This window comes from Marmota marmota, unplaced genomic scaffold (assembly GCF_001458135.2).
Source record: "Marmota marmota marmota unplaced genomic scaffold, marMar, whole genome shotgun sequence".
In the NCBI taxonomy this organism is placed as follows: Eukaryota; Metazoa; Chordata; class Mammalia; order Rodentia; family Sciuridae; genus Marmota; species Marmota marmota.
The window spans coordinates 23,339,587-23,355,093 of NW_025999998.1; positions in this window are offsets into that span (position 1 = coordinate 23,339,587).

The following is a 15,507-nucleotide window of genomic DNA, read 5'->3' on the forward strand; positions in this document are numbered from 1 at the left end:
CTCAGAAATTCTTATAAAAGTAAGTATGACAAATTCTACATCTTCCCAAATCTACATTTTAAAGAATTCTTATATGAATCATACAAATATAAAGAAAGAATAAAGTAAAATATGCCATGGTTTAAAAAACATCAGTACTAATGAAGTGATGTTATCTTTTAAAATGTCAGTTGTTAAACTAGACCACTGAAAATAAACACATCTCCACAATAAATATATATCTAAGACAAACTAATTTGAGTACAGATCCTCTTATTAAGACAACTCTGAAATAGAGAAGTCTTTTGTTTTAACAATATACACATTTTCTAAATCTCGTAAATAAGCAATGGCTCTGTAATGAAATGTGACCAGAAATTAACATAAGTATCTATGGATTTCCTGTGCAAAAACATGATTACTTTTATAAATTCTCAGTAGTGTACAATGTATGTAAAAGGCCAAACATAAGCTCAATGCCCCCTGATACTTTGAGATTTCAGATTGTTTTTAAAAATTTATTTGCTTACTAGTTTACTAAATAATCTAACCTATTTTCTCTGTATTTGGAATTAAAACATTTTAGTGAACTCTGATTAATACTGGAGCAGGTAATATTGTGGTAATAGTTAAATGCTCCTTTTGAGAAAATGTTTTTTATTTCCTAGTTAGGGTACAAAGTTCAATAAAATGTTGGCAGAAAACAATTATTGTGACTATTAATTTTATATGTCGACTTGACTGGGCCAAAAGTACCTAGATATTTGGTTAGACATTATTTCTGGCTACATCTATGAAGGCATTTCTATACAGAATAAGAATTTTAATTGGTGCGTTAAAGTATATTACCCTCCCCAATGTAGGTGGGCATCATTCAATTCCTTGAGGGCCTGAATATAACAAAAAGGTAGAGGAAGAAAGAATTTGCTCATTTTTTGCCTACATGAGCTGGGTCATTTGGTCTTCTCCTGCCTTCAGGCTGGGACTTATACTTAGGCCTTCAGACTTGGATTGGAAAGATATGACCCATTTTCCTGGGCCTTGGTCTTACACATGGCAAATCATGTGAATCAGCCTTCATAATCACATAAGCCCAATTTCTTATAATAATAAATTTCTCTCTCTCTCTCTTTCTCTGTGTGTGTGTGTGTGTGTGTGTGTGTGTGTGGTTTTTACATGTGTGCGAGTGTCCCTACTGTTTCTTCTCTTCCTCTGGTTAATCCAGACTGATACGGTTTAACATACACATAAAAGTGAAAATGAAAAAGTATGCAATTATATTTTAAAAATGTAGCTGGGTGATTATAGGTTCCTTTAAATTTATATTCTGAGCCCTAAGGGAAAGTCAGAATTTCACTCACTAAAGCTAGAATGATCTATCCACATGTTTGCTTTCTAATAATATTTGGAAGAAACCATCATTTAAAAAGATATTTTCCTAGCTTTGCTTGTTCCTGCATTAACAGTACATGAGAATTGTTTTTATCAGTTTGATTTCCCACTTAGAAATAAAGTGGTGCATTAAGTGTAGCTATATGACTAGCTTTCTTATTTCAAGAAATATGTTTTTCTTTCAGAACATCTTTATCTTATATTTTATAGTAGTCCCCAAATGCACAACATTCATATTATTTTTCCACTGTTAGTGAATATGAAGAAACTCACATATAATTAGTCTTCATTTTCTTCTGATGAGTAAAACTCATCATAAGAAGCAATAATTTATTAAGCTACTTTATGTAATATAAAGCTAATAAACATAACAATAAATAAAAATAAGCCAATAACAATTATTGAAAACTTACTTGATATTAGAAACTTCACTAAGTGGTCTGTATACTATCTCATTTATAACAGCTGCATATGAAGTAGAAGGTATTATTTTTGCCACGTCACAGGTTAGAATACTAAAGCATTATTGGAAATAAGTAATGCGTTGAAGATCATATGACTTATGATCTTAATCTTCATAACAATCATAATAATCTCATATAGTAGTTGCTGTTACAGTGATGGAGAAACAGAATACTGGCTCAAATGCTGACTTCCCCACTTATAACGATAGGCAACTTATTTAAGTAATTAAATACAATACTAAGCAATTCTCTGTATTTCCAATCTGTGACTATGTTTCCTCATTTTTATAACAGGTTATCAGTAATAGCAATAACAATATTCAAAATAATAAATCAACAAATAATTTAATATATTAACTGTACTCAGCAGAGACATTTCTAAATGTAAGACACTTAACTATTTTGCCCACCTAGCATCCCTATCATTTCTTTGGATTCCATGAGAGGAGGAAAACAGAGGAGTTTCTCTACAATACTACAAATAAGGGGAAAGGATGTGAGGGAGAAAAAATTTCTTGTGTAATGGCCAATGCTCTTTCAAATTATGGGGACCTACAAACCTCCCAGAAAGATTCTTAGGTCACCTTTGCAATGATAACGTGATGGTAATAGTATTGTTATTATCAGAAAACTAAAAATGTCAGATTCCATTACAGACTATAAGTTTCTTCTTGGCAAGGGTTTTGCTATAAATCTCAGCCTTTGTATTGAATCAGCTGTCTTCTGCACATGAGAAGTAGTATACTGATAGAAATCCAGATATAATTAAAACTCTTTCTCAAAGAGCAAGATGCTGGAACTGTCATGGAAATTATTTAATTAGTATCTATAGGAGCTATTCCCATCATATTGAAATGGGCACAATCTGGAAGAATTTTTATCTCCTTAAGTCCAAGTATGTCACAGGGCATTGGAAGAGACTTTGGCATAATTCTTCCATCAAAATTTATTCTTAATTACAACTATATAAAAATATATGATTTTAATACAGGCGTGTGCCTGATGTTGTAGCAACATTTTTGATGGAGGTCTCATAAGATTACATTGCCTAGTGACGGTGTAGCCATCTAAGTTAGTGTAAGTATACTCTATGATGTTCACACAAAAATTTCCATTTATCAAAATATATTACCTTCATTAACTGATGCATGGCTATAGTTTGGATGGAGCAGATACTATCAAACTTGTAATAATAGGAAGCTTGTGTTAAATACAAATTAATATGGAAAGAGCACCTACTGCAGTCACTGGAGAATAAAGCTAATTCTGACCTTGGTTACATTACCATGTAACTTGAAGCAGAAATACAACTTCATCATATCCTGGTTCCCTAATCTAAAAATATTAGGGATTTGGGGTTGTTCATACATCCTCTTTTCTGTAATGATACCATTCATGTACATACTACACTCTATTCAATGCCGTTTCTTGCTTAATGCAGTGCTTCTTAATAGGAATGCTCCCTACCTCTGACAGGTTAACAGTCACCTCTAGATAGTCTCTAAGGTCACTCAGAACTTTTAAATTCTATGTGTCTCAACTCCAGAAATGTTGGTAGTTCCCCATGGAATGTTTTTAAGTAAACACTTACCTTTCATATTTACTTTCATCAAACAATGCATGGTGCTCTTTTCAGGATCATACTTCTGTTGCTAAACCATCAATATTGAAAGAACTTAATTTCCTCTTTAGTGTATTAAACACAGCACCAGAAGTCAGCTTTAAGGATGCTCCTCTATAGTGTAAGCAGTTTAAGATCTACAGAGCTAAATTCCTTGCCTGAATCAGCAATGAGAAATAGCTTATTCACTGCCTGAATTAACATTGAAAAACCTTTGCATTTATATGGAAGTATCCAGGGAAGATGTAAGAGAATATTATAAAGTTTCATTAAATATTTATTTTAGCCAGTATTTTAATTTACATTTTGTAAAAAGATTTTAATTTTTTGACGGAAATTTTAGTGAAAGTACTATTGTTAAGAGAAGTGATTTCACTGGTAAGTCCTTCTAATCATAATTATAAGCTTTTGGTTGAATGTCTATAAATGAATTCTAATTATTGCTATAAAAAGAAGTGGGAAACAGAGCAATGTTGTCATTTGCTGGGTATCTTTTTATGAAAGGTATTTGGGAAGTGAGCCAGCACTATGCCACTGCCATTAAAAGAAAGTTGTCAATTTGACTTTGGCATTCAGGAATAAGCAATTGCTTTTGACCTTTCAAATTTGCCTCTGGAGTAGATTGAGGAGTACTCATTTCCCTCTCTGTCTCACCTCCTACATTCTTAATGTTTCCACAGAGGGAAGACATGTCTACTGTCTAGAGGGATGAGAATGGTAATAACCCTTTTGGCTTCTGTTCCTATATACCCACACTTCTTGCTTTTGGGAGAGAGGAAGAACAATTTCACTTAGTTTTGAGATGCGAAGATGCATGTGGATTCTCTCTTTATTTAAAAAGTGCCTAACTCTAAGAGTGTAGGAATCTCTGCTTCCTCTCATCCCCAGGGCTTAAGACCCAGCAAATGGAACAGAGCCCACATTTGTGTCTGTATCCACTCTCAAGACTCACTAGGTCTGAGGCTGCCATTCTGATTAAGTCTACCATAGACTGATTAAGTCTGTTTAAGTTTACCACAGACCCATGCACTTTCAATGGGTCTCCAAAAGTTCAAACTTTGGAATAGGGGTAGGAGTGAAGAGAAAATATTAGGAGGCTGGATATTTAAATAATACATATCAAAGTAAGAAAGATTTATGTTTTGTTTTCCATCAGTCTGATTATGTATTTATATTTCTCAATTGATTTTTGGATGGATGCATGAGTGTGAACAATTCTCAGTGTAAAAGTTACAGCATCGTCTTTTATATAAAAGTTACAAACAAGAGATAAATGGTTATTGTTATAGGTGTCTTAGTTCTTCATTATGCTTCATTTATTATAGAAATCATCATTAATGCATATGCTTTAAATTAATCTTTAATCATATGCATATGCATTAATCCATTTAAACTTTTTCATGTTCATTAAAATGGTCTCACAATGAAACAAATTGTGTCTACATCCAAGGACTTTGACTTAACATGAAAAATATTATATTTTTATTTTTTGTAATAAATATCCTGGAATCATGCCATATGAAGTAGAATTTAGCATAAAGTTGATGCATTGTAAGTCTCTAAATAAAATGATAGATTGCCATAAAGTTTAGCAGTTCACGAAATACATTAAGTTTCTAATAAGTTCTAGGAAGTGTTATTATACTGATGATACAGATGAAAATGATATAAACTTCCTACTCTCAGAAAATTTATGAATGACATGATTCTAGAAAAATGTAATAATATGTAATAAATATATTGTAATAAATAAATAATAAACAATAAATAAATAATAAATAAATAAATTGTAATAAATAAAATGTAATAATATGGTGGAAATGATGTTTGAAGATATGCTGAAGAGTGATTGTGGAATGAGGAAACTGCTTCATATAATGTGGTCAAGGAAAGTATATTAGTCAAGACAGTCTAGATTATTCCATAGCAACAATCAATCCCAAAACATGATGACTTAACAGCACACGATGTTTACTGCTCAGGCTGCATGTTCACTATAGATGGTAGGGTCTCAGGAAGGTTGCACTCTGTTGATGATAGAGTAACAGTTGATGTCAAGACTTAACCTCAAGACAGATTTCCACATGGTCTTCCTAATAGGAAAAAGGAGGTATGCTGAATTTATGGCTCTTCAAATCTTCATCTTGAAAATGATACGTATCTTCTGTGTAAAAGTTCTACATGTCACTTGGTTAAACATTGTTTGACATGGTAAGTCACATGGAGTGCCTAACCTCAGAAAAAGTGAGAAAATCCTATTATACCAAGCACTTAGAGGAATATTAATAGAATATTTTTGAATACCTCTAATGACCTCTAATGACGATCAGAGAAGTTTCTCTGAAGAAGTGACATTTGAATTGAGGTCACTGGAAAGAATTAGTTAGCCAACATAGATGTAGGCAATGATTCTTAACCTTTGCTGCCTATTACAATCTCTAGGGATAGATACTGTTTTGTTTGCTTTCAGGCATTAGTTCCATTCATCTCACAGCAATATTATGGAATATGATTCTATTTTAGTCCCTATTAGAAGGAAATTGAGGAAGAAGAAGGTTATATTACTTTCACACAATCTAAAAGTAGTAATTAGAGGAGTCAAGATTTGCACTCAGTCTGACTCCAGGATCCATAATCCTAACTACGGTTCTATAGCCAATGATTAGATTTTGACCCATTATGTGACTCAGTTAAAGTCAAAAGTGCTGTCTCCTTGAACTGTCCATCTCAACCCTTCCCTGAGGGGTGGGGGTGGGAGAGGGAGAGAGAAAAAGAGGGAGAGAGGCTGGGGGTAGAGGTAGGGTTTGGGGGAGGAAACAAAAACAGTGCATGTGTGCCTACCTGTTCACATATACTCTAGCCCTTAGTCAGTGATGCTATTTTATGTCAATGGTCTCTTGTTTGCTCTACTCCAAACATACTGGGCTTCTTTTTATTCCTTGGATCCCCAAAGTACCTTCCTTCTTCAAAGCCTTTGCTCTGGCTCTTTCCTCTGCCTGGAAACTGTTCCCCTAGACATTTATTGACTCAGTTCCTCACCTTCAAGTCATTTCTCATTTCAGTGAGGCACAGCCTGACCAAAACATTTACAATTATAACATTTCCCTTACCTACTTTACTTTTTCTCCATAGCATATATTTCTCTATATATAAATATATTTTATTTATTTAGCATATTTTATTTTCTTTGTTCCTCTACTACACTCTTCAGGCACTCCAGACTATCTGAGGATGAGGAATTTTCCTATTTTGATCACTAATATACATACGCAAGGCCTAGACAATATTAGCACATAATAGGAAGTGACTAAGAATTGATTGACTGGATGCTTTCATGAGAACTGAAGCTAAAGTATTGGCCAAGAAACATATATAACATTGGATATAACAGTCTTGCCAAATGTTGTGGAGGCGATGAATGCATGTCTGGAGGATGTGGTATGATGGGGAGTGAGTCCATCTTTAGTGGGGCCTACTAGGGCCGCCCCCTCCCAATTTGTCCATAAACAAACATGAATAACATATTTGAGCTAAGAATAGGAATACACTTTTGCTGAGACAAGAAGATACTTTTATTTTCTATTTTCCCATTCTTTGCCAACTCTTGAGTGATAACCACAGGAAAAGGAAAATGTGTAGTAGGTATAGTGGTGGGTGGGAAGGAGGAAAAACTGGCCATGTCTCCACTCAACTTCAGACTACCAGTCACAGTCTGAGGAAAAGAACTTTGAATCAGATACAGGATTGAAGTCTAATTCTTAATAGCACTGTGCCTGCCAATACAGAAATTAAATTGTTCTGAAAACCAAAACTCACTGAAAACTTGTGGAATATGCCTCAATTTCAGTAAGAGGGTCACTACTCAGAAAGAAGTACTGGTTCTGCATAGCAGACATGGAAGAATATACTGAAAAGAACCCATTAAACTGTTAATTGGTTATTTCTCAGATAATTAAAGTTTTTCAATAAACTACTTTACTTTAAAAGTACATATCATTATCCCGCTTTAGAGAAGAAAGAACTTAAAGCTTAGAAATGGTAAGTATAACACTAAATTTAAGTTCATACCACTAGAAAACATTAGCTAGGATTAAATATCAGGTCTGGTTGGTTCCAGTGTCTATACATGATTATTAAGGATGATTTATCACTAAGAATAAGATGCACAGAAAACACCAAGAAACACACATACCTTTCCACCTGCTCACTCTTCAACTCCCCCTGCCCTCCCCCTATCCACCACACAGAGGTATCTCATTCTGCCCAAACCATTTTACATTCTTCCTATAAAAGCACAAAATTCAGGTTTTCTGGCTCTCTGTGTTTCTTAAACAGCTTGATATCCTCAAATTTATGCAACTGGAATAAAATTTCAGCAGTATCAAGAAAACATTAATACCCTAGGATGAAAGCAGTCGCACTCCTTTGTGTAGTTTACCTCCCTGATTTTTTCCAGTAACATTCAATTAATAAGGAGCATTCAGTTAAAAGCTGGAATTACTTCATTAGCTTAGCCAAATTATCTTTTTATGCTAGTGATAAATAAGCAGCTATTAGCAATGATTCACATTAGTTCCGTGGTTTAAAACAGGTAATTTGCTCCTAGATGCCTTGCATCAGGCTTACACACCAATACTTCTGCTCAGTGTATTCTCGTTATGGCACTTGGCTAACAAGGTCACTCTCCTCTCTTAAATGGGACTATAAATTTTTCTTCTCTGTAGGGTTCGGTGTGATAGAACCCACTTTATTAGAGGCTGGTATATTTGTTTAGATCTCTGGGTTGATTCAAAGGCCTCTTGTGGATATGAAAGACAGATTAGCTGTTTCAAATGTTGAATGACTTTGCTCAAGGACACAAGGAGTGTCTGCACCTGGAGGTAGTCGAAATGGCGGTGGAGGAAAGGGCTGAAGGCCCAAGGTCTTGTTCATTCTCCTTATCACTTTTTCTCTTGTCTTTGCCTTATCCTTACACTTTGTTTCAGCAAGACCTCAAATTCTCTCACAATGGCCTCAGACAGCTTCTTTTTAAAGTTTAATGTGCCATCTTTAGAATATAATCACCTTGCCTTTGGTGCTTAACCAGTGAAATGACTGGTCATTAGAGTTTTGCCTCACTGACTATAGATCTAAGTTGATGTTCAATTAGTTGTCAAACTTGACATGCAGCTGATTTATCTTTAGAACTTTGAAAGCAGTCCATACACAATATACAAATGTATCAGAAAAAAACCAGCAACCGAAAGCAAATTGAGAATCATCTATTTTGATCAGTGGCTTTGTTATATGCTTGACATAAATGAGTAAATTAAAAACATTTGAAAGCAGTCAAACAATAGTCTTATGGTTTAATAATGAAGGATTCCTTAAGTTTCCAACAGAAATAGCACCACATTTTAAATTTAATTTGGCTTTTTTTTTAAATAAAAACAATTTTTATTAAGCAACTAAATCTACTTCTGATTTTAAAAGTATATCTAAGAGGCATTTTAGAGGAGACTATTAAAGAAAGAAATAAATATATAATTTAGTACTTTTTCCACTAACCTATTACTATTAAATATAACTTGGGTTTTCTCTTGGTAGTGGTTTCCTTTAATTCATTTTGAATCTCATTAATTAAGTCATAGTCCACCCATTTGTGTTATGTGTGAAAGTCTTCATTAGACCACTGTCCAGTGGTCTTACTAATATTCATAAATCTTATCTCATCATGTTCATAGATAAAATCAGTTTCTCTCTACATAACTTACTGAATCTTGAAAAAAAGAGGCAGGGGTGGGGGGAATCACATGACAACATGAGAATATTTACTGACTAGAAATATCATAATTATGATTTGGAGTCCATCCTAATCCATCCAATGTTTTAGAAATGCTCTCATACAAATCTTAGTCAACTTTATTTATTTATTATTATTTATTTATTTTAATTTGTTATATACAATGGTAGAATGAAATTCATGTCATATTCCACATATGGAGCACAATTTTTCAAGTCACTGATTATACACAAAATATTTTCACACCATTCGTGTCTTCATATATGTACTTAGAGTAATGATGTCTAACTCATTCCACCATCATTTTTACCCCCTTCCTGTCTCACTCTTCCTCCCTCCCCTTTGCCCTATCTGAAGTTCCTCCATTCTACCATGCTCATTCTTCATCGCCATTAAGACTCAGCATCCTCATTCAAAGAAAACATTCGGCCTTTGTTTTTTGGGATTGGCTTTCTTCACTTAGCATCATATTCTCCAAATCCATATTCTCCAAATCCATCCCTTTACCTGCAAATGCCATGATTTTATTCTCTTTTCACGCTGAGTAATGTTCCATTGTGTACATATACCAAAGTTTCCCTATCCATTCATTTACTGAAGGGCATCTGGGTTGGTTCCACAATTTAGCTATTGTGAATTGTGCTGCTATAAACATTGATATAGCTGTGTCCCTGTGGTATGCTGTTTTTAAGTCCTTTGGGTACAAACCTAAGAGTGGGATAGCTAGTGGTTTCATTCCAAGTTTTCCAAGGAATCTCCATACTGCTTTCCATATTGGCTGCACCAGTTTGCAGTCCCACGAGCAATGTATGAGTGTGCCTTTCCTCCTATACCTTCACCAACAATTATTGTTGTTTGTATTCTTGATAACTGCCGTTCTGACTGGAGGGAGATGAAATCTTAAGAGTAGTTTTGATTTGTGTTTCTCTAATTGCTAGAGATGTTCAACATTTTTTTCATGTTTGTTGATTGATTGTATATCCTCTTCTGAGAAGTGTCTGTTCAGTTCCTTGGCCCATATATAGATTGGGTTATTTGTTTGTTTGTTTGTTTGTTTTTGGTGTGTGTGTGTGTTAAGGTTTTTGAGTGCTTTATATGTCCTAGAGATTAGTGCAACTTCCTTAATAAGACTCCCATAGTCCAAGATTTAAAACCAAGAATCAATAAATGGGATGGATTCAAACTAAAAATCTTCTTCTCAGCAAAAGAAACAATTATTGAGGTGACTAGACAATGGGAGCAAATCTTTACCCGTCTTATTTTTTTAATGGATAAATAGTTCAAAGAGTCTTTATAACATATGCCATCTTCTTTATGTCTAATTAATAAATATTTTGTTAATCCATGATACTATAGTACCTTATTAATTGTGTCATGTTTGTTTTCCCATTTCCATCTAGAGTCAGCTTTCAGGGGTAGACATCAGGTGTTGATTGTTATTTAGAGTACCTAAAATTTTTATAAGTTCAACTCATAGTAGATTCTCAGTAGTATTTAACAGTGGTAGTAGTATGGCAATTAGAGTTATCATTCTATCAATGAAAGCACAATAAGTCATTTAATATGTTTGTATTAACTTTCAGTATTTTGTACAACTTTGGGTACAGCAGTTCCTTGATCTTATTTCAGAACCCATGTGTGGTCCAATTTTATAATGCCATCTAAGGCTTTTTATCAGGATACAATGGAACTCAGAGACTATTAAATAAAGTTTGAATTATTTTTCAAAGATATTCAAAGATAATTTTTATAACAGATTTATTGAGGTATAATTCATATGTAATTTAAATCCACCTATTAAACTGTACAACAAGTGGATTTTAGTATGCTCATAGAGTGGTCTAAACATTACCATAATTAATTATAGAAGATTTACACCATCCTAATAAAGAACCATGTACCCTTCAGCTAGTTCCATGCAATATCCTTGTACCCTGCCTTATGTACCCACTAATCTACTTTCTCTTTTCATATATTTTTGTGACATTCCATATAAATGCACTCATGATTTATTGTCCTTTGTGACTGACTTCTTTTCCTCACTTAGCATAATGTTTTCAAGGTTCATCCATGTTGTAGCATGTAGCAATACTTCATTTCTTTTTATGACCAAATAGTATTCCACCACCTGGATAGACTCATTTCTTTATCCCTTCATTACTAATGGATATTTGTTGTTTTCACCTGATGTTTTTTTAAAAAATACTTTTTTAGTTGTATTTGGACATAATACCTTTATTTTATTTATTTATTTTTATATGGTGCTGAGGATTGAACTCAGTGCCTCACACATGTAAGACGAGCTCTCTACCACTGAGTCACAACCCAGCCCTGTTTTCACTATTTACCTGCTATTTTTATAACCTTAAATATATATTTCTTCTTGTCCCTGTCAGCTTTAAATCCTAACCAAAATATCTAATTATATTGTGAATTTGAATATTTTCCTATTTGTTTTAGTCAGCTTTTTCACCACTGTGACTTATAGACCCAAGGGATCATGGTTTCAGAGGTCTTAGTTCATAAAAGGCTGGCTCCATTCCTTGGGGTTTGAAGTGAGGCAGAACATCATGGCAGAAGAGTGTGGTGGAGGGAAGCAGCTCACATGGTGATCAGAAAGCAGAGAGAGAGGGCTCCACTTACCAGATACAAATATATACCCCAAAGCCATGCTCCAATTCCCATCTACTCCCACAACACCTTACCACTTCAGTTAAACACTCAATGAATCCCTATGGAGGGATTAATTCACTGATTGGATTAAGACTCTTACAACCCAAGCATTTTTTCTCTGAACCTTCTTGTATTGTCTCACAGGTGAGATTTGGGGGCACATTATAAACCATAACAACTATGGCAACCTATTCCCAGATTATTTATACAAATATAAAAGAAGAAACAATTTCTAAGTTATTACTCTGTTTATATATCTTGACTATCCCCAAAGGATCTTGTTATTGCTATCTATCCCTAATCTTCTTTTATATTTTCACAAACTTCCCCCAATTATTCTTCCTCTTTTTTTTAAATCTAGACATGGAACATTTTTATTCCCTTAGAACATATCCTTGTATCTCCTTCTATTTAATCTATGCCACACCAGGGAAAACAAAAATTTTCCCCAGTTCTAATGTATTATAGAAGTAGGGATCATATAATGTTGAGAAAGAATTAGTTCTTTCTTACCTAACTGTAGTATTTAGGCTTAATCATTCACCAAGCACCTGCTATATAATAGGCTCATTTGCTTCTAATTTTGAAGAATTTCTGGTTTAAAAGGAGATTTATCAGAAAATAAAGGTTTATAATAAAATTGGACAATATTTTTTTTAGTCTTATGGTAGTCTAGAGGAATGAGTGACCTTTGATTACACTGGAATTTGCAGGATGAATCAGGTGGGGAGCAGTGTGGAAAGAAAAGATATGGTAGTGAAAATGTTCTGGGAATTCTGTAATATAGTGTGGAAAGTGAGAAATGGCTAGAGATACAGATATTTGGGGTAGATATTCACGTTTATGGAAGAGCATATTGAAGTATTTACAGATGATGGACAATCACTGAGGTTTTTTTTATTAAAGTGATTTAGAGAGAATAATGATCTAATCAGGAAGCTTCCCATGATCTATTTCAAAACTAAAGAGTTTGGAAGCAGACAGAAGCCCCATGAATGGAGAGAAAAAGATTTATTCAAATATTTGAGTCAGTAGGACTTGGATATCTTTTTGAAGGGATTATGTTGAAGAAATCAGAGAAACCAAGGAAGGTACCAGTGTCTCCAATTTGGTTAAAGGGTGATGTCCTTCCCTGAAGGAGCATACTTCATGTCCATCATAGTGTTGTATGCCCACAATATGTTTTATTAGTAACATAATACCTTCTTCTCAAAACAGAAGAACAACAGTCAGTAGTTTCTTACAGTCTAGAGATACCTAAAGCCACAAAATATGACTTTGAAAGTACCATATTTATACTATACAACAAACCACAAACTCTGACATATAAAATTAGCATCTTGTTTATGACTTTGCAGATTAGTAGTGAGAGCTCACCTGATTTGGAATGATCCAGCTGGGCTTAGTACTACAGTGTCTCTTGTTATCTTTGGACTGTCAGCAGCTGGAGCATTTTCTTCTCATGGCAAAAGACTGGAGAAAAAGAAAGCTAGCACAACTGTGCATGCAAATTTAAGAATTTTTTAATGCCTTGTCTTCTGATACTCCATTAGTTTAAGCAAGTCAAATGGTTAAACTCCCAGTGATGGGGAGGCGAAGCATGTTCTACTCACTGTGAAGCCAAGACATAGGTGTGAGAGTAGGATACCATTGTAGGGAAGTAAACACTGAGACTAAAAGTCAACCTACAATACTATGTATAGCTTATTTTTGTTACCTTGGAAATAGATCCTTTTTTATAGTGAATAAACTTTCTTTCAAGTTTTTGTGACTACTAATAGTAAGATGAATGGTCATCAAAATTGACTGATCCAGCATACATACTGCTAAATTTGAATGTGTAATTGTCAGTAAGCAGGCATCTGAGTTGGAGGGCATATTTCTCTTAAGTCATTCTGCTCATCAGAAATACAGTTACAGTCCCTTCCCTTCATTGCCCCCGAGATCAGCCAGTTCCAGATTATTGACCAGCCCTGAGCCTGTTTAACTTATGAGAACTATCAGGGACCCAGTTCAAGGTGATACAGTATGTGCAGGTCTTGGAGGAAAAAATGACTAAATAAATGTCAAAGAGAGGAAGTGATAAAAAACACTGCCCATAAATACTGGGAGCATCTTCAAGACCGTCTCTACTGTCACCCAGCATGCTTTTACCTTGGTTGTTTAAGGGCTTCCTACTGCATACTCTTTTTGCTATCTCTTGCATCCTTTCCCATAAAGTAGGCAGTTTACAGTAATAACATTGGAATGAAACTCGACTCAGGCAGGGGAGGTTAAACATTTTTAAAATGCAAACCGGATAAATTTTTAAAAACCTCAAAATAGTCTTTGGAGCCACAACGCCTCTGTGCCATCCCCAGCCATTCTCTTAACAAAAGACACTCCTCTCGTATGCAAGCTCTCATTTGTCAGAGGAGAGATTTCCCTGTCTCCTCAGCGGCACACTCTGTATAATTTAAGGTGACTCACTGTACAGGAAAGTTCACCTTCCATTAGCATGTTTTCTTTAGTAAGCACTCTCTTGCAAGTGCTGTAGTGTAAACATGAGTGCCTACGAATATGAACATTTATTAAATAGCGCTGATGAATATTTCAATACCTTGGGGAGAGCAATTCACAGCTCAATCATTCAGGCTGTTTTAAGTGCAGCACAGGACAATTCCACTACATCTTCCATTAATATTTAATTGCCAATTTTATTCTGTTTACCTTTTTGGTTAATATATAATTTAAAGCCCTTCTACTAAAAAGGGGGGGAAAAAGAACAGCTGTTCATCTGCTTTTAACAAATCTCTGGTGAGAGCTTTTACCTCATTTAAAATTCATTGCAAAGAGTTTTTTATTTAATATCAGTAACACAAAACCTCAGGTATTAAAAGTAAAACTTGGAAGTGACTCTCATGCAAAAAGCCAGCTGTGACTTGGGTTTGATTACACATCCATTCCTGAGTGGCAGGCATTGACAGGAAACGTCTGAATTGCCAACAATGGAGCCAAGTGTCACATCCTCATGAAATAGAATCACCATAACTCGACCTGACACCTTCTGACAACATGTCGGAAAGTTGTTATGCGCCCTGCAGAAAGTGAGTCCTGTCATCCCAGGAATGCAGATTTTACTGACTGGATAAAACACATCTCTGCTTGCTAAAGGACAAGTGAGTCAAATATGTGCTTGGCCTGGAGGAGCCTGGGAATCCCTGAGGCACTAAACCACCGGCTTCTCCTTGGCCCTTCTTTGTTGTGTTCAGATTCCCAAGGCCTCTGTCTTATCACCTCAGCTTTCCCTTCTCCCTGTTGGCTGCAGTTTTGTGTCTTGTCACAAATTTGTCCCTAAGCTCTGCCCAATAGCAAAACCCCTCACATCTATGACATCTTTCCATACTGTTGGGGGCCTCCCAGTTCCCCCACAACAGTGAGTAAAATCCATCCCAGATCCACCCCACAGAGGATGGCCATGTCCCTTCATCCTAAATCATACAGAATCCACTGTTTTCCAGGACAATGAGTTGCATAATCTTATGGTTTTTTTTATGCTCAACTTGACCTCTACATTGTATTCAATTCTCTGGTCTATGGTGCTATGGCCAAGCCAA